The sequence below is a fragment of the Globicephala melas genome, chromosome 16 (assembly GCF_963455315.2).
Source record: "Globicephala melas chromosome 16, mGloMel1.2, whole genome shotgun sequence".
In the NCBI taxonomy this organism is placed as follows: domain Eukaryota; kingdom Metazoa; phylum Chordata; class Mammalia; order Artiodactyla; family Delphinidae; genus Globicephala; species Globicephala melas.
The window spans coordinates 83,369,983-83,389,634 of NC_083329.1; the positions used below are offsets into that span (position 1 = coordinate 83,369,983).

General features: G+C 69.4%; 5 pseudogenes; all 5 read left to right on the forward strand.

The window, feature by feature from the left end:
* Positions 1-1,260: 1,260 nt before the first annotated feature.
* LOC132593687 (5S ribosomal RNA) lies at positions 1,261-1,396 on the forward strand (annotated as a pseudogene).
* Positions 1,397-5,520: 4,124 nt separating this feature from the next.
* Positions 5,521-5,656, forward strand: LOC132593688 (5S ribosomal RNA; annotated as a pseudogene).
* Positions 5,657-9,771: 4,115 nt separating this feature from the next.
* LOC132593681 (5S ribosomal RNA) lies at positions 9,772-9,907 on the forward strand (annotated as a pseudogene).
* Positions 9,908-14,031: 4,124 nt separating this feature from the next.
* Positions 14,032-14,167, forward strand: LOC132593682 (5S ribosomal RNA; annotated as a pseudogene).
* Positions 14,168-18,291: 4,124 nt separating this feature from the next.
* On the forward strand, positions 18,292-18,427 carry LOC132593683 (5S ribosomal RNA; annotated as a pseudogene).
* Positions 18,428-19,652: the final 1,225 nt, after the last annotated feature.

Genomic DNA, 19,652 nt, shown 5'->3' on the forward strand with positions numbered 1-19,652 from the left:
GGGATCTGGGGTGGGAGGCCAAGCGCCGAAACGTTTCCTGGGTCCCTCCCACCCTGGGCTGGGTGGTCGCCAAAATCTCCGGCACCACCCGGTCCCCGAGACCTCCGTTCCTCTGCCTAGGCGGGCGGGCCGCTGGGCTGGCGGTAAGTCCCATGGGCCTGCTAAGCTGCGCCTCACGAGGCAGCCTGCGACCCACTGACACCTACTGTCAAACCAGCCTAGACGGGCCCGATCAAGTCTGGATCTCGGAAGGTAAGCAGGGTCGGGCCTGGTTCGAACTTGGATGGGAGACCTCCTGGATGGGAGAGCTCCTGGGAATACCGGGTGCTGTAGGATTTTTGCCTTCCGCTCCGCTTTCTCCTTTTGTCGCCCACAGTGGCGGCGGCGGCGGCCGTCTACGCCCCCGCCGGGTACCAGGTACCGCTGCAGGCCCCACCTCCTCAGGCCCCTCCCACCACAGCAAGCGTCTGATGGGGCACTCCCCACCTGCCTGACCGGCCAGGCGGCCAGAAGGCGTCCCTGGAAGGCAGCGACACACCAGCCGCTCCAGGGGGCGGCCTGACGTCACCCAGACATGGCCGCGGACCCGGGTGCCGTCCGTTCGGCCCGCGAGCCCCGCGAGCCGCACCTGGCCGCAGCCACTGGAGTCCAGCCCCGGCACCGCCACCTGTCTTCCGGGGTGTCTCTCCACAGCTCCATCCGGAAAAAGCACCCCTTCTGCCCCTTCGCCGCGGCCGTGGGCAGGAGCGGGATCGAGGGCCCAGGCCACTTCCCCGGACCTGCCGGCCACCTGGGGCGGGGTCCTGAGCTCGGACGGTGGCGTCGGGACAAGGGTGGCCTTGCTGTGTCTAAGGGGCCGTGCCAACTCAATGGTGGCTCCCAGTGGCTTCGGGCCAGCTGCTGTAGGACAGGAGGGTCGGACCAGTCTGCTTCTGGGCTGCACCTAGCGCAGCGTGGGCGCGCAGGTGGGATGCCCAAGGCACCGCCGACCCCGGGCCCTGAAGCCTCCGGGGCAACATCCCTGTGAGCGACCTGCGGGATCTGCGGTGGGAGGCCAAGCGCCGAAACGTTTCCTGGGTCCCTCCCGCCCTGGGCTGGGTGGTCGCCAACTCCTCTGCCACCGCCCGGTCCCCGAGACCTCCGTTCCCCTGCCTAGGCGGGCAGCGGGGCCCTGCCGGGGCGGGCGGGCCACTGGGCCGGCGGTAAGGCCCAAGCGCCTGCTAAGCTGCACCTCAAGTGGAAGCCCGCGACCCCCCCAGTGTCTACGGCCAAACCACCCTAGACGGGCCCGATCTCGACTCGATCTCGGAAGCTAAGCAGGGTTGGGCCTGGTTAGTAGTTGGATGGCAGACCTCCTGGACGGGAGAGCTCCTGGGAACGCCAGGTGCTGTAGGCTTTTTGCCTCCCGCTACACACATTCTCATTTTGTCGACCGCGGCGGTCGTGGCGGTGGCGGCGGTGGCGGCGGTGGCGGCGGCGGTGGCGGCGGCGGCCGTCTCCGCCCCCGCGGGGTACCGCTGCAGGCCCCACCTCCTCAGGACCCTCCCACCACAGCAAGCGTCTGATGGGGCGCTCCCCGCCTGCCTGAGCGGCCAGGCGGCCAGAAGGCGTCCCTGGAAGACAGCGGCACACCAGATGCTCCGTTGGTCCCCTGACGCGAAGCAGACATGGCCGCAGACCCGGGTGCCGTCCAAGCGGCCCGCGAGCCCCTCGACCTGCACCTGGCGGCCCCCACTGGAGCCCAGCCCCGGCGCCGCCACCTGTCTGCCGGGGGGTGTCTCTCCACAGCTCCATCCGGAAAAAGCACCACCTCCACCGTTTCGCCGCGGCTTGGTGCCGGAGAGGGATAGAGGGCCCAGGCCGCTTCCAAGTGCCTGCCGGCCACCTGGGCCGGGGTACAGAGCTCGACGGTGTTGTGGGGGCAAGGGTGGCGTTGCTGGGTCTAAGGGGCTTTGCCAACTCAACGGTGGCTCCCACTGGCTTCGGGCCAGCTGCTGTCGGGCAGGAAGGCCGGCCCAGTCTGCGACAGGGCTGCGCCTAGCGCAGCGAGGGCAGGCAGGTGAGATGCCCAAGGGACCGCAGGCCCCAGGCCCTGAAGCCTCCGGGGCCACATCCTTGTGAGCGACCTGCGGGATCTGGGGTGGGAGGCCAAGCGCCGAAATGTTTCCTTGGTCCCGCCCGCCCTGGGCTGGGTGGTCGCCAACACCTCGCCAGCAACCGGTCCCCAGGACCTCTGTTCCTCTGCCTAGGTGGGCGGCGGGGCCCTGCCAGGGTGGGCGGGCCCCTGGGCTGGCGGTAAGGCCCAATGGCCTGCTAAACTGCGCCTCAAGAGGCAGCCCGCGACCCACCAACACCTACAGCCAAAGCAGCCTAGACGGGCCCGATCAAGTCTGGATCTCGGAAGCTAAGAAGGGTCGGGCCTGGTTAGAACTTGGATGGGAGACCTCCTGGATGGGAGAGCTCCTGGGAATACCGGGTGCTGTAGGCTTTTTGCCTCCCGCTCCGCTTTCTCTTTTTGTCGCCCGCGGTGGCGGAGGCGGCGGCCGCCGTCTCCGCCCCCGCCGGATACCAGGTACCGCTGCAGGCCCCACCTCCTCAGGCCCCTCCCACCACAGCAAGCGTCTGATGGGGCGCTCCCCGCCTGCCTGAGCGGCCAGGCGGCCAAAAGGCATCCCTGGAAGGCAGCAGCACACCATATGCTCCGTTGGTCCCCTGACTCGAAGCAGACATGGCCGCGGACCCGGGTGCCGTCCATGCGGCCCGCGAGCCCCTCGACCTGCACCTGGCGGTCCCCACTGGATCCCAGCCCCGGCGCCGCCACCTGTCTGCCGGGGGGTGTCTCTCCAAAGCTCCATCCGGAAAAAGCCCCCCCTCCACCGTTTCGCCGCGGCCGGGTGCCGAAGAGGGATAGAGGGCCCAAGCCGCTTCCGCGGGCCTGCTGGACACCTGGGGCGGGGTCCTGAGCTCGGACGGTGGTGTGGGGGCAAGGGTGGCATTGCTGGGTAAGGGGCTTTGCCAACTCAAAGGTGGCTCCCACTGGCTTCGGGCCAGCTGCTGTCGGGCAGGAAGGCTGGCCCGGTCTGCGAAAGGGCTGTGCCTAGCGCAGCGTGGGCGGGCAGGTGGGATGCCCAAGGGACCGCAGGCCCCGGGCCCTGAAGCCTCTGGGGCCACATCCCTGTGAGCGACCTGCGGGGTCTGGGATGGGAGGCCAAGCGCCGAAACTTTTGCTGGGTCCTGCCCTCCCTGGGCTGGGTGGTCGCCAACACCTCCGCCACCACCCGATCACCGAGACCTCCGTTCCTCTGCCAAGGTGGGCGGCGGGGCCCTGCCAGTGCGGGCGGGCCGCTAGGCTGGCGGTAAGGCCCAACGGCCTGCTAAGCTGCGCCTCAAGAGGCAGCCCACGACCCACCGACACCTACTACCAAAGCAGCCTAGACGGGCCCGATCAAGTCTGGATCTCGGAAGCTAAGCAGGGTCGGGCCTGTTTCGAACTTGGATGGGAGACGTCCCGGCTGGGAGAGCTCCTGGGAATACCGGGTGCTGTCGGCCTTTTGCCTCCCGCTCCGCTTACTCCTTTTGTCGCTCGCGGTGGCGGCGATGGTGGCGGCGGTGGTGGAGGCGGCCGTCTCCGCCCCTGTCAGGTACCGCTGCAGGCCCCACCTCCTCAGGCCCCTCCAACCACAGCAAGCGTCTGATGGGGCGCTCCCCGCCTGCCTGAGCGGCCAGGCGGCCAGAAGGCGTCCCTGGAAGGCAGCGGCACACCATATGCTCCGTTGGTCCCCTGACTCGAAGCAGACATGGCCACGGACCCGGGTGCCGTCCATGCGGCCCGCGAGCCCCTCGACCTGCACCTGGCGGTCCCCACTGGATCCCAGCCCCGGCGCCGCCACCTGTCTGCCGGTGGGTGTCTCTCCACAGCTCCATCCGGAAAAAGCCCCCCCTCCACCGTTTCACCGTGGCCGGGTGCCGGAGAGGGATAGAGGGCCCAGGCGGCTTCCGCGGGACTGCCGGCCACCTGGGGCGGGGTCCTGAGCTCGGACGGTGGTGTGGGGGCAAGGGTGCGTTGCTGGGTTTAAGGGGCTTTGCCAACTCAATGGTGGCTCCCACTGGCTTCGGGCCAGCTGCTGTCGGGCAGGAAGGCCGGCCCGGTCTGCGACAGGGCTGCGCCTAGCGCAGCGTGGGCGGGCAGGTGGGATGCCCAAAGGACCGCAGGCCCCGGGCCCTGAAGCCTCCGGGGCCACATCCCTGTGAGCGACCTGCGGGATCTGGGGTGGGAGGCCAAGCGCCGAAACGTTTCCTGGGTCCCTCCCACCCTGGGCTGGGTGGTCGCCAAAATCTCCGGCACCACCCGGTCCCCGAGACCTCCGTTCCTCTGCCTAGGCGGGCGGGCCGCTGGGCTGGCGGTAAGTCCCATGGGCCTGCTAAGCTGCGCCTCACGAGGCAGCCTGCGACCCACTGACACCTACTGTCAAACCAGCCTAGACGGGCCCGATCAAGTCTGGATCTCGGAAGGTAAGCAGGGTCGGGCCTGGTTCGAACTTGGATGGGAGACCTCCTGGATGGGAGAGCTCCTGGGAATACCGGGTGCTGTAGGATTTTTGCCTTCCGCTCCGCTTTCTCCTTTTGTCGCCCACAGTGGCGGCGGCGGCGGCCGTCTACGCCCCCGCCGGGTACCAGGTACCGCTGCAGGCCCCACCTCCTCAGGCCCCTCCCACCACAGCAAGCGTCTGATGGGGCACTCCCCACCTGCCTGACCGGCCAGGCGGCCAGAAGGCGTCCCTGGAAGGCAGCGACACACCAGCCGCTCCAGGGGGCGGCCTGACGTCACCCAGACATGGCCGCGGACCCGGGTGCCGTCCGTTCGGCCCGCGAGCCCCGCGAGCCGCACCTGGCCGCAGCCACTGGAGTCCAGCCCCGGCACCGCCACCTGTCTTCCGGGGTGTCTCTCCACAGCTCCATCCGGAAAAAGCACCCCTTCTGCCCCTTCGCCGCGGCCGTGGGCAGGAGCGGGATCGAGGGCCCAGGCCACTTCCCCGGACCTGCCGGCCACCTGGGGCGGGGTCCTGAGCTCGGACGGTGGCGTCGGGACAAGGGTGGCCTTGCTGTGTCTAAGGGGCCGTGCCAACTCAATGGTGGCTCCCAGTGGCTTCGGGCCAGCTGCTGTAGGACAGGAGGGTCGGACCAGTCTGCTTCTGGGCTGCACCTAGCGCAGCGTGGGCGCGCAGGTGGGATGCCCAAGGCACCGCCGACCCCGGGCCCTGAAGCCTCCGGGGCAACATCCCTGTGAGCGACCTGCGGGATCTGCGGTGGGAGGCCAAGCGCCGAAACGTTTCCTGGGTCCCTCCCGCCCTGGGCTGGGTGGTCGCCAACTCCTCTGCCACCGCCCGGTCCCCGAGACCTCCGTTCCCCTGCCTAGGCGGGCAGCGGGGCCCTGCCGGGGCGGGCGGGCCACTGGGCCGGCGGTAAGGCCCAAGCGCCTGCTAAGCTGCACCTCAAGTGGAAGCCCGCGACCCCCCCAGTGTCTACGGCCAAACCACCCTAGACGGGCCCGATCTCGACTCGATCTCGGAAGCTAAGCAGGGTTGGGCCTGGTTAGTAGTTGGATGGCAGACCTCCTGGACGGGAGAGCTCCTGGGAACGCCAGGTGCTGTAGGCTTTTTGCCTCCCGCTACACACATTCTCATTTTGTCGACCGCGGCGGTCGTGGCGGTGGCGGCGGTGGCGGCGGCGGTGGCGGCGGCGGCCGTCTCCGCCCCCGCGGGGTACCGCTGCAGGCCCCACCTCCTCAGGACCCTCCCACCACAGCAAGCGTCTGATGGGGCGCTCCCCGCCTGCCTGAGCGGCCAGGCGGCCAGAAGGCGTCCCTGGAAGACAGCGGCACACCAGATGCTCCGTTGGTCCCCTGACGCGAAGCAGACATGGCCGCAGACCCGGGTGCCGTCCAAGCGGCCCGCGAGCCCCTCGACCTGCACCTGGCGGCCCCCACTGGAGCCCAGCCCCGGCGCCGCCACCTGTCTGCCGGGGGGTGTCTCTCCACAGCTCCATCCGGAAAAAGCACCACCTCCACCGTTTCGCCGCGGCTTGGTGCCGGAGAGGGATAGAGGGCCCAGGCCGCTTCCAAGTGCCTGCCGGCCACCTGGGCCGGGGTACAGAGCTCGACGGTGTTGTGGGGGCAAGGGTGGCGTTGCTGGGTCTAAGGGGCTTTGCCAACTCAACGGTGGCTCCCACTGGCTTCGGGCCAGCTGCTGTCGGGCAGGAAGGCCGGCCCAGTCTGCGACAGGGCTGCGCCTAGCGCAGCGAGGGCAGGCAGGTGAGATGCCCAAGGGACCGCAGGCCCCAGGCCCTGAAGCCTCCGGGGCCACATCCTTGTGAGCGACCTGCGGGATCTGGGGTGGGAGGCCAAGCGCCGAAATGTTTCCTTGGTCCCGCCCGCCCTGGGCTGGGTGGTCGCCAACACCTCGCCAGCAACCGGTCCCCAGGACCTCTGTTCCTCTGCCTAGGTGGGCGGCGGGGCCCTGCCAGGGTGGGCGGGCCCCTGGGCTGGCGGTAAGGCCCAATGGCCTGCTAAACTGCGCCTCAAGAGGCAGCCCGCGACCCACCAACACCTACAGCCAAAGCAGCCTAGACGGGCCCGATCAAGTCTGGATCTCGGAAGCTAAGAAGGGTCGGGCCTGGTTAGAACTTGGATGGGAGACCTCCTGGATGGGAGAGCTCCTGGGAATACCGGGTGCTGTAGGCTTTTTGCCTCCCGCTCCGCTTTCTCTTTTTGTCGCCCGCGGTGGCGGAGGCGGCGGCCGCCGTCTCCGCCCCCGCCGGATACCAGGTACCGCTGCAGGCCCCACCTCCTCAGGCCCCTCCCACCACAGCAAGCGTCTGATGGGGCGCTCCCCGCCTGCCTGAGCGGCCAGGCGGCCAAAAGGCATCCCTGGAAGGCAGCAGCACACCATATGCTCCGTTGGTCCCCTGACTCGAAGCAGACATGGCCGCGGACCCGGGTGCCGTCCATGCGGCCCGCGAGCCCCTCGACCTGCACCTGGCGGTCCCCACTGGATCCCAGCCCCGGCGCCGCCACCTGTCTGCCGGGGGGTGTCTCTCCAAAGCTCCATCCGGAAAAAGCCCCCCCTCCACCGTTTCGCCGCGGCCGGGTGCCGAAGAGGGATAGAGGGCCCAAGCCGCTTCCGCGGGCCTGCTGGACACCTGGGGCGGGGTCCTGAGCTCGGACGGTGGTGTGGGGGCAAGGGTGGCATTGCTGGGTAAGGGGCTTTGCCAACTCAAAGGTGGCTCCCACTGGCTTCGGGCCAGCTGCTGTCGGGCAGGAAGGCTGGCCCGGTCTGCGAAAGGGCTGTGCCTAGCGCAGCGTGGGCGGGCAGGTGGGATGCCCAAGGGACCGCAGGCCCCGGGCCCTGAAGCCTCTGGGGCCACATCCCTGTGAGCGACCTGCGGGGTCTGGGATGGGAGGCCAAGCGCCGAAACTTTTGCTGGGTCCTGCCCTCCCTGGGCTGGGTGGTCGCCAACACCTCCGCCACCACCCGATCACCGAGACCTCCGTTCCTCTGCCAAGGTGGGCGGCGGGGCCCTGCCAGTGCGGGCGGGCCGCTAGGCTGGCGGTAAGGCCCAACGGCCTGCTAAGCTGCGCCTCAAGAGGCAGCCCACGACCCACCGACACCTACTACCAAAGCAGCCTAGACGGGCCCGATCAAGTCTGGATCTCGGAAGCTAAGCAGGGTCGGGCCTGTTTCGAACTTGGATGGGAGACGTCCCGGCTGGGAGAGCTCCTGGGAATACCGGGTGCTGTCGGCCTTTTGCCTCCCGCTCCGCTTACTCCTTTTGTCGCTCGCGGTGGCGGCGATGGTGGCGGCGGTGGTGGAGGCGGCCGTCTCCGCCCCTGTCAGGTACCGCTGCAGGCCCCACCTCCTCAGGCCCCTCCAACCACAGCAAGCGTCTGATGGGGCGCTCCCCGCCTGCCTGAGCGGCCAGGCGGCCAGAAGGCGTCCCTGGAAGGCAGCGGCACACCATATGCTCCGTTGGTCCCCTGACTCGAAGCAGACATGGCCACGGACCCGGGTGCCGTCCATGCGGCCCGCGAGCCCCTCGACCTGCACCTGGCGGTCCCCACTGGATCCCAGCCCCGGCGCCGCCACCTGTCTGCCGGTGGGTGTCTCTCCACAGCTCCATCCGGAAAAAGCCCCCCCTCCACCGTTTCACCGTGGCCGGGTGCCGGAGAGGGATAGAGGGCCCAGGCGGCTTCCGCGGGACTGCCGGCCACCTGGGGCGGGGTCCTGAGCTCGGACGGTGGTGTGGGGGCAAGGGTGCGTTGCTGGGTTTAAGGGGCTTTGCCAACTCAATGGTGGCTCCCACTGGCTTCGGGCCAGCTGCTGTCGGGCAGGAAGGCCGGCCCGGTCTGCGACAGGGCTGCGCCTAGCGCAGCGTGGGCGGGCAGGTGGGATGCCCAAAGGACCGCAGGCCCCGGGCCCTGAAGCCTCCGGGGCCACATCCCTGTGAGCGACCTGCGGGATCTGGGGTGGGAGGCCAAGCGCCGAAACGTTTCCTGGGTCCCTCCCACCCTGGGCTGGGTGGTCGCCAAAATCTCCGGCACCACCCGGTCCCCGAGACCTCCGTTCCTCTGCCTAGGCGGGCGGGCCGCTGGGCTGGCGGTAAGTCCCATGGGCCTGCTAAGCTGCGCCTCACGAGGCAGCCTGCGACCCACTGACACCTACTGTCAAACCAGCCTAGACGGGCCCGATCAAGTCTGGATCTCGGAAGGTAAGCAGGGTCGGGCCTGGTTCGAACTTGGATGGGAGACCTCCTGGATGGGAGAGCTCCTGGGAATACCGGGTGCTGTAGGATTTTTGCCTTCCGCTCCGCTTTCTCCTTTTGTCGCCCACAGTGGCGGCGGCGGCGGCCGTCTACGCCCCCGCCGGGTACCAGGTACCGCTGCAGGCCCCACCTCCTCAGGCCCCTCCCACCACAGCAAGCGTCTGATGGGGCACTCCCCACCTGCCTGACCGGCCAGGCGGCCAGAAGGCGTCCCTGGAAGGCAGCGACACACCAGCCGCTCCAGGGGGCGGCCTGACGTCACCCAGACATGGCCGCGGACCCGGGTGCCGTCCGTTCGGCCCGCGAGCCCCGCGAGCCGCACCTGGCCGCAGCCACTGGAGTCCAGCCCCGGCACCGCCACCTGTCTTCCGGGGTGTCTCTCCACAGCTCCATCCGGAAAAAGCACCCCTTCTGCCCCTTCGCCGCGGCCGTGGGCAGGAGCGGGATCGAGGGCCCAGGCCACTTCCCCGGACCTGCCGGCCACCTGGGGCGGGGTCCTGAGCTCGGACGGTGGCGTCGGGACAAGGGTGGCCTTGCTGTGTCTAAGGGGCCGTGCCAACTCAATGGTGGCTCCCAGTGGCTTCGGGCCAGCTGCTGTAGGACAGGAGGGTCGGACCAGTCTGCTTCTGGGCTGCACCTAGCGCAGCGTGGGCGCGCAGGTGGGATGCCCAAGGCACCGCCGACCCCGGGCCCTGAAGCCTCCGGGGCAACATCCCTGTGAGCGACCTGCGGGATCTGCGGTGGGAGGCCAAGCGCCGAAACGTTTCCTGGGTCCCTCCCGCCCTGGGCTGGGTGGTCGCCAACTCCTCTGCCACCGCCCGGTCCCCGAGACCTCCGTTCCCCTGCCTAGGCGGGCAGCGGGGCCCTGCCGGGGCGGGCGGGCCACTGGGCCGGCGGTAAGGCCCAAGCGCCTGCTAAGCTGCACCTCAAGTGGAAGCCCGCGACCCCCCCAGTGTCTACGGCCAAACCACCCTAGACGGGCCCGATCTCGACTCGATCTCGGAAGCTAAGCAGGGTTGGGCCTGGTTAGTAGTTGGATGGCAGACCTCCTGGACGGGAGAGCTCCTGGGAACGCCAGGTGCTGTAGGCTTTTTGCCTCCCGCTACACACATTCTCATTTTGTCGACCGCGGCGGTCGTGGCGGTGGCGGCGGTGGCGGCGGTGGCGGCGGCGGTGGCGGCGGCGGCCGTCTCCGCCCCCGCGGGGTACCGCTGCAGGCCCCACCTCCTCAGGACCCTCCCACCACAGCAAGCGTCTGATGGGGCGCTCCCCGCCTGCCTGAGCGGCCAGGCGGCCAGAAGGCGTCCCTGGAAGACAGCGGCACACCAGATGCTCCGTTGGTCCCCTGACGCGAAGCAGACATGGCCGCAGACCCGGGTGCCGTCCAAGCGGCCCGCGAGCCCCTCGACCTGCACCTGGCGGCCCCCACTGGAGCCCAGCCCCGGCGCCGCCACCTGTCTGCCGGGGGGTGTCTCTCCACAGCTCCATCCGGAAAAAGCACCACCTCCACCGTTTCGCCGCGGCTTGGTGCCGGAGAGGGATAGAGGGCCCAGGCCGCTTCCAAGTGCCTGCCGGCCACCTGGGCCGGGGTACAGAGCTCGACGGTGTTGTGGGGGCAAGGGTGGCGTTGCTGGGTCTAAGGGGCTTTGCCAACTCAACGGTGGCTCCCACTGGCTTCGGGCCAGCTGCTGTCGGGCAGGAAGGCCGGCCCAGTCTGCGACAGGGCTGCGCCTAGCGCAGCGAGGGCAGGCAGGTGAGATGCCCAAGGGACCGCAGGCCCCAGGCCCTGAAGCCTCCGGGGCCACATCCTTGTGAGCGACCTGCGGGATCTGGGGTGGGAGGCCAAGCGCCGAAATGTTTCCTTGGTCCCGCCCGCCCTGGGCTGGGTGGTCGCCAACACCTCGCCAGCAACCGGTCCCCAGGACCTCTGTTCCTCTGCCTAGGTGGGCGGCGGGGCCCTGCCAGGGTGGGCGGGCCCCTGGGCTGGCGGTAAGGCCCAATGGCCTGCTAAACTGCGCCTCAAGAGGCAGCCCGCGACCCACCAACACCTACAGCCAAAGCAGCCTAGACGGGCCCGATCAAGTCTGGATCTCGGAAGCTAAGAAGGGTCGGGCCTGGTTAGAACTTGGATGGGAGACCTCCTGGATGGGAGAGCTCCTGGGAATACCGGGTGCTGTAGGCTTTTTGCCTCCCGCTCCGCTTTCTCTTTTTGTCGCCCGCGGTGGCGGAGGCGGCGGCCGCCGTCTCCGCCCCCGCCGGATACCAGGTACCGCTGCAGGCCCCACCTCCTCAGGCCCCTCCCACCACAGCAAGCGTCTGATGGGGCGCTCCCCGCCTGCCTGAGCGGCCAGGCGGCCAAAAGGCATCCCTGGAAGGCAGCAGCACACCATATGCTCCGTTGGTCCCCTGACTCGAAGCAGACATGGCCGCGGACCCGGGTGCCGTCCATGCGGCCCGCGAGCCCCTCGACCTGCACCTGGCGGTCCCCACTGGATCCCAGCCCCGGCGCCGCCACCTGTCTGCCGGGGGGTGTCTCTCCAAAGCTCCATCCGGAAAAAGCCCCCCCTCCACCGTTTCGCCGCGGCCGGGTGCCGAAGAGGGATAGAGGGCCCAAGCCGCTTCCGCGGGCCTGCTGGACACCTGGGGCGGGGTCCTGAGCTCGGACGGTGGTGTGGGGGCAAGGGTGGCATTGCTGGGTAAGGGGCTTTGCCAACTCAAAGGTGGCTCCCACTGGCTTCGGGCCAGCTGCTGTCGGGCAGGAAGGCTGGCCCGGTCTGCGAAAGGGCTGTGCCTAGCGCAGCGTGGGCGGGCAGGTGGGATGCCCAAGGGACCGCAGGCCCCGGGCCCTGAAGCCTCTGGGGCCACATCCCTGTGAGCGACCTGCGGGGTCTGGGATGGGAGGCCAAGCGCCGAAACTTTTGCTGGGTCCTGCCCTCCCTGGGCTGGGTGGTCGCCAACACCTCCGCCACCACCCGATCACCGAGACCTCCGTTCCTCTGCCAAGGTGGGCGGCGGGGCCCTGCCAGTGCGGGCGGGCCGCTAGGCTGGCGGTAAGGCCCAACGGCCTGCTAAGCTGCGCCTCAAGAGGCAGCCCACGACCCACCGACACCTACTACCAAAGCAGCCTAGACGGGCCCGATCAAGTCTGGATCTCGGAAGCTAAGCAGGGTCGGGCCTGTTTCGAACTTGGATGGGAGACGTCCCGGCTGGGAGAGCTCCTGGGAATACCGGGTGCTGTCGGCCTTTTGCCTCCCGCTCCGCTTACTCCTTTTGTCGCTCGCGGTGGCGGCGATGGTGGCGGCGGTGGTGGAGGCGGCCGTCTCCGCCCCTGTCAGGTACCGCTGCAGGCCCCACCTCCTCAGGCCCCTCCAACCACAGCAAGCGTCTGATGGGGCGCTCCCCGCCTGCCTGAGCGGCCAGGCGGCCAGAAGGCGTCCCTGGAAGGCAGCGGCACACCATATGCTCCGTTGGTCCCCTGACTCGAAGCAGACATGGCCACGGACCCGGGTGCCGTCCATGCGGCCCGCGAGCCCCTCGACCTGCACCTGGCGGTCCCCACTGGATCCCAGCCCCGGCGCCGCCACCTGTCTGCCGGTGGGTGTCTCTCCACAGCTCCATCCGGAAAAAGCCCCCCCTCCACCGTTTCACCGTGGCCGGGTGCCGGAGAGGGATAGAGGGCCCAGGCGGCTTCCGCGGGACTGCCGGCCACCTGGGGCGGGGTCCTGAGCTCGGACGGTGGTGTGGGGGCAAGGGTGCGTTGCTGGGTTTAAGGGGCTTTGCCAACTCAATGGTGGCTCCCACTGGCTTCGGGCCAGCTGCTGTCGGGCAGGAAGGCCGGCCCGGTCTGCGACAGGGCTGCGCCTAGCGCAGCGTGGGCGGGCAGGTGGGATGCCCAAAGGACCGCAGGCCCCGGGCCCTGAAGCCTCCGGGGCCACATCCCTGTGAGCGACCTGCGGGATCTGGGGTGGGAGGCCAAGCGCCGAAACGTTTCCTGGGTCCCTCCCACCCTGGGCTGGGTGGTCGCCAAAATCTCCGGCACCACCCGGTCCCCGAGACCTCCGTTCCTCTGCCTAGGCGGGCGGGCCGCTGGGCTGGCGGTAAGTCCCATGGGCCTGCTAAGCTGCGCCTCACGAGGCAGCCTGCGACCCACTGACACCTACTGTCAAACCAGCCTAGACGGGCCCGATCAAGTCTGGATCTCGGAAGGTAAGCAGGGTCGGGCCTGGTTCGAACTTGGATGGGAGACCTCCTGGATGGGAGAGCTCCTGGGAATACCGGGTGCTGTAGGATTTTTGCCTTCCGCTCCGCTTTCTCCTTTTGTCGCCCACAGTGGCGGCGGCGGCGGCCGTCTACGCCCCCGCCGGGTACCAGGTACCGCTGCAGGCCCCACCTCCTCAGGCCCCTCCCACCACAGCAAGCGTCTGATGGGGCACTCCCCACCTGCCTGACCGGCCAGGCGGCCAGAAGGCGTCCCTGGAAGGCAGCGACACACCAGCCGCTCCAGGGGGCGGCCTGACGTCACCCAGACATGGCCGCGGACCCGGGTGCCGTCCGTTCGGCCCGCGAGCCCCGCGAGCCGCACCTGGCCGCAGCCACTGGAGTCCAGCCCCGGCACCGCCACCTGTCTTCCGGGGTGTCTCTCCACAGCTCCATCCGGAAAAAGCACCCCTTCTGCCCCTTCGCCGCGGCCGTGGGCAGGAGCGGGATCGAGGGCCCAGGCCACTTCCCCGGACCTGCCGGCCACCTGGGGCGGGGTCCTGAGCTCGGACGGTGGCGTCGGGACAAGGGTGGCCTTGCTGTGTCTAAGGGGCCGTGCCAACTCAATGGTGGCTCCCAGTGGCTTCGGGCCAGCTGCTGTAGGACAGGAGGGTCGGACCAGTCTGCTTCTGGGCTGCACCTAGCGCAGCGTGGGCGCGCAGGTGGGATGCCCAAGGCACCGCCGACCCCGGGCCCTGAAGCCTCCGGGGCAACATCCCTGTGAGCGACCTGCGGGATCTGCGGTGGGAGGCCAAGCGCCGAAACGTTTCCTGGGTCCCTCCCGCCCTGGGCTGGGTGGTCGCCAACTCCTCTGCCACCGCCCGGTCCCCGAGACCTCCGTTCCCCTGCCTAGGCGGGCAGCGGGGCCCTGCCGGGGCGGGCGGGCCACTGGGCCGGCGGTAAGGCCCAAGCGCCTGCTAAGCTGCACCTCAAGTGGAAGCCCGCGACCCCCCCAGTGTCTACGGCCAAACCACCCTAGACGGGCCCGATCTCGACTCGATCTCGGAAGCTAAGCAGGGTTGGGCCTGGTTAGTAGTTGGATGGCAGACCTCCTGGACGGGAGAGCTCCTGGGAACGCCAGGTGCTGTAGGCTTTTTGCCTCCCGCTACACACATTCTCATTTTGTCGACCGCGGCGGTCGTGGCGGTGGCGGCGGTGGCGGCGGTGGCGGCGGCGGTGGCGGCGGCGGCCGTCTCCGCCCCCGCGGGGTACCGCTGCAGGCCCCACCTCCTCAGGACCCTCCCACCACAGCAAGCGTCTGATGGGGCGCTCCCCGCCTGCCTGAGCGGCCAGGCGGCCAGAAGGCGTCCCTGGAAGACAGCGGCACACCAGATGCTCCGTTGGTCCCCTGACGCGAAGCAGACATGGCCGCAGACCCGGGTGCCGTCCAAGCGGCCCGCGAGCCCCTCGACCTGCACCTGGCGGCCCCCACTGGAGCCCAGCCCCGGCGCCGCCACCTGTCTGCCGGGGGGTGTCTCTCCACAGCTCCATCCGGAAAAAGCACCACCTCCACCGTTTCGCCGCGGCTTGGTGCCGGAGAGGGATAGAGGGCCCAGGCCGCTTCCAAGTGCCTGCCGGCCACCTGGGCCGGGGTACAGAGCTCGACGGTGTTGTGGGGGCAAGGGTGGCGTTGCTGGGTCTAAGGGGCTTTGCCAACTCAACGGTGGCTCCCACTGGCTTCGGGCCAGCTGCTGTCGGGCAGGAAGGCCGGCCCAGTCTGCGACAGGGCTGCGCCTAGCGCAGCGAGGGCAGGCAGGTGAGATGCCCAAGGGACCGCAGGCCCCAGGCCCTGAAGCCTCCGGGGCCACATCCTTGTGAGCGACCTGCGGGATCTGGGGTGGGAGGCCAAGCGCCGAAATGTTTCCTTGGTCCCGCCCGCCCTGGGCTGGGTGGTCGCCAACACCTCGCCAGCAACCGGTCCCCAGGACCTCTGTTCCTCTGCCTAGGTGGGCGGCGGGGCCCTGCCAGGGTGGGCGGGCCCCTGGGCTGGCGGTAAGGCCCAATGGCCTGCTAAACTGCGCCTCAAGAGGCAGCCCGCGACCCACCAACACCTACAGCCAAAGCAGCCTAGACGGGCCCGATCAAGTCTGGATCTCGGAAGCTAAGAAGGGTCGGGCCTGGTTAGAACTTGGATGGGAGACCTCCTGGATGGGAGAGCTCCTGGGAATACCGGGTGCTGTAGGCTTTTTGCCTCCCGCTCCGCTTTCTCTTTTTGTCGCCCGCGGTGGCGGAGGCGGCGGCCGCCGTCTCCGCCCCCGCCGGATACCAGGTACCGCTGCAGGCCCCACCTCCTCAGGCCCCTCCCACCACAGCAAGCGTCTGATGGGGCGCTCCCCGCCTGCCTGAGCGGCCAGGCGGCCAAAAGGCATCCCTGGAAGGCAGCAGCACACCATATGCTCCGTTGGTCCCCTGACTCGAAGCAGACATGGCCGCGGACCCGGGTGCCGTCCATGCGGCCCGCGAGCCCCTCGACCTGCACCTGGCGGTCCCCACTGGATCCCAGCCCCGGCGCCGCCACCTGTCTGCCGGGGGGTGTCTCTCCAAAGCTCCATCCGGAAAAAGCCCCCCCTCCACCGTTTCGCCGCGGCCGGGTGCCGAAGAGGGATAGAGGGCCCAAGCCGCTTCCGCGGGCCTGCTGGACACCTGGGGCGGGGTCCTGAGCTCGGACGGTGGTGTGGGGGCAAGGGTGGCATTGCTGGGTAAGGGGCTTTGCCAACTCAAAGGTGGCTCCCACTGGCTTCGGGCCAGCTGCTGTCGGGCAGGAAGGCTGGCCCGGTCTGCGAAAGGGCTGTGCCTAGCGCAGCGTGGGCGGGCAGGTGGGATGCCCAAGGGACCGCAGGCCCCGGGCCCTGAAGCCTCTGGGGCCACATCCCTGTGAGCGACCTGCGGGGTCTGGGATGGGAGGCCAAGCGCCGAAACTTTTGCTGGGTCCTGCCCTCCCTGGGCTGGGTGGTCGCCAACACCTCCGCCACCACCCGATCACCGAGACCTCCGTTCCTCTGCCAAGGTGGGCGGCGGGGCCCTGCCAGTGCGGGCGGGCCGCTAGGCTGGCGGTAAGGCCCAACGGCCTGCTAAGCTGCGCCTCAAGAGGCAGCCCACGACCCACCGACACCTACTACCAAAGCAGCCTAGACGGGCCCGATCAAGTCTGGATCTCGGAAGCTAAGCAGGGTCGGGCCTGTTTCGAACTTGGATGGGAGACGTCCCGGCTGGGAGAGCTCCTGGGAATACCGGGTGCTGTCGGCCTTTTGCCTCCCGCTCCGCTTACTCCTTTTGTCGCTCGCGGTGGCGGCGATGGTGGCGGCGGTGGTGGAGGCGGCCGTCTCCGCCCCTGTCAGGTACCGCTGCAGGCCCCACCTCCTCAGGCCCCTCCAACCACAGCAAGCGTCTGATGGGGCGCTCCCCGCCTGCCTGAGCGGCCAGGCGGCCAGAAGGCGTCCCTGGAAGGCAGCGGCACACCATATGCTCCGTTGGTCCCCTGACTCGAAGCAGACATGGCCACGGACCCGGGTGCCGTCCATGCGGCCCGCGAGCCCCTCGACCTGCACCTGGCGGTCCCCACTGGATCCCAGCCCCGGCGCCGCCACCTGTCTGCCGGTGGGTGTCTCTCCACAGCTCCATCCGGAAAAAGCCCCCCCTCCACCGTTTCACCGTGGCCGGGTGCCGGAGAGGGATAGAGGGCCCAGGCGGCTTCCGCGGGACTGCCGGCCACCTGGGGCGGGGTCCTGAGCTCGGACGGTGGTGTGGGGGCAAGGGTGCGTTGCTGGGTTTAAGGGGCTTTGCCAACTCAATGGTGGCTCCCACTGGCTTCGGGCCAGCTGCTGTCGGGCAGGAAGGCCGGCCCGGTCTGCGACAGGGCTGCGCCTAGCGCAGCGTGGGCGGGCAGGTGGGATGCCCAAAGGACCGCAGGCCCCGGGCCCTGAAGCCTCCGGGGCCACATCCCTGTGAGCGACCTGCGGGATCTGGGGTGGGAGGCCAAGCGCCGAAACGTTTCCTGGGTCCCTCCCACCCTGGGCTGGGTGGTCGCCAAAATCTCCGGCACCACCCGGTCCCCGAGACCTCCGTTCCTCTGCCTAGGCGGGCGGGCCGCTGGGCTGGCGGTAAGTCCCATGGGCCTGCTAAGCTGCGCCTCACGAGGCAGCCTGCGACCCACTGACACCTACTGTCAAACCAACCTAGACGGGCCCGATCAAGTCTGGATCTCGGAAGGTAAGCAGGGTCGGGCCTGGTTCGAACTTGGATGGGAGACCTCCTGGATGGGAGAGCTCCTGGGAATACCGGGTGCTGTAGGATTTTTGCCTTCCGCTCCGCTTTCTCCTTTTGTCGCCCACAGTGGCGGCGGCGGCGGCCGTCTACGCCCCCGCCGGGTACCAGGTACCGCTGCAGGCCCCACCTCCTCAGGCCCCTCCCACCACAGCAAGCGTCTGATGGGGCACTCCCCACCTGCCTGACCGGCCAGGCGGCCAGAAGGCGTCCCTGGAAGGCAGCGACACACCAGCCGCTCCAGGGGGCGGCCTGACGTCACCCAGACATGGCCGCGGACCCGGGTGCCGTCCGTTCGGCCCGCGAGCCCCGCGAGCCGCACCTGGCCGCAGCCACTGGAGTCCAGCCCCGGCACCGCCACCTGTCTTCCGGGGTGTCTCTCCACAGCTCCATCCGGAAAAAGCACCCCTTCTGCCCCTTCGCCGCGGCCGTGGGCAGGAGCGGGATCGAGGGCCCAGGCCACTTCCCCGGACCTGCCGGCCACCTGGGGCGGGGTCCTGAGCTCGGACGGTGGCGTCGGGACAAGGGTGGCCTTGCTGTGTCTAAGGGGCCGTGCCAACTCAATGGTGGCTCCCAGTGGCTTCGGGCCAGCTGCTGTAGGACAGGAGGGTCGGACCAGTCTGCTTCTGGGCTGCACCTAGCGCAGCGTGGGCGCGCAGGTGGGATGCCCAAGGCACCGCCGACCCCGGGCCCTGAAGCCTCCGGGGCAACATCCCTGTGAGCGACCTGCGGGATCTGCGGTGGGAGGCCAAGCGCCGAAACGTTTCCTGGGTCCCTCCCGCCCTGGGCTGGGTGGTCGCCAACTCCTCTGCCACCGCCCGGTCCCCGAGACCTCCGTTCCCCTGCCTAGGCGGGCAGCGGGGCCCTGCCGGGGCGGGCGGGCCACTGGGCCGGCGGTAAGGCCCAAGCGCCTGCTAAGCTGCACCTCAAGTGGAAGCCCGCGACCCCCCCAGTGTCTACGGCCAAACCACCCTAGACGGGCCCGATCTCGACTCGATCTCGGAAGCTAAGCAGGGTTGGGCCTGGTTAGTAGTTGGATGGCAGACCTCCTGGACGGGAGAGCTCCTGGGAACGCCAGGTGCTGTAGGCTTTTTGCCTCCCGCTACACACATTCTCATTTTGTCGACCGCGGCGGTCGTGGCGGTGGCGGCGGTGGCGGCGGTGGCGGCGGCGGTGGCGGCGGCGGCCGTCTCCGCCCCCGCGGGGTACCGCTGCAGGCCCCACCTCCTCAGGACCCTCCCACCACAGCAAGCGTCTGATGGGGCGCTCCCCGCCTGCCTGAGCGGCCAGGCGGCCAGAAGGCGTCCCTGGAAGACAGCGGCACACCAGATGCTCCGTTGGTCCCCTGACGCGAAGCAGACATGGCCGCAGACCCGGGTGCCGTCCAAGCGGCCCGCGAGCCCCTCGACCTGCACCTGGCGGCCCCCACTGGAGCCCAGCCCCGGCGCCGCCACCTGTCTGCCGGGGGGTGTCTCTCCACAGCTCCATCCGGAAAAAGCACCACCTCCACCGTTTCGCCGCGGCTTGGTGCCGGAGAGGGATAGAGGGCCCAGGCCGCTTCCAAGTGCCTGCCGGCCACCTGGGCCGGGGTACAGAGCTCGACGGTGTTGTGGGGGCAAGGGTGGCGTTGCTGGGTCTAAGGGGCTTTGCCAACTCAACGGTGGCTCCCACTGGCTTCGGGCCAGCTGCTGTCGGGCAGGAAGGCCGGCCCAGTCTGCGACAGGGCTGCGCCTAGCGCAGCGAGGGCAGGCAGGTGAGATGCCCAAGGGACCGCAGGCCCCAGGCCCTGAAGCCTCCGGGGCCACATCCTTGTGAGCGACCTGCGGGATCTGGGGTGGGAGGCCAAGCGCCGAAATGTTTCCTTGGTCCCGCCCGCCCTGGGCTGGGTGGTCGCCAACACCTCGCCAGCAACCGGTCCCCAGGACCTCTGTTCCTCTGCCTAGGTGGGCGGCGGGGCCCTGCCAGGGTGGGCGGGCCCCTGGGCTGGCGGTAAGGCCCAATGGCCTGCTAAACTGCGCCTCAAGAGGCAGCCCGCGACCCACCAACACCTACAGCCAAAGCAGCCTAGACGGGCCCGATCAAGTCTGGATCTCGGAAGCTAAGAAGGGTCGGGCCTGGTTAGAACTTGGATGGGAGACCTCCTGGATGGGAGAGCTCCTGGGAATACCGGGTGCTGTAGGCTTTTTGCCTCCCGCTCCGCTTTCTCCTTTTTTCACCTGCGGTGGCGGCGGCGGCGGCCATCTCCGCCCCCGCCGGGTACCAGGTACCGCTGCAGGCCCCACCTCCTCAGGCCCCTCCCACCACAGCAAGCGTCT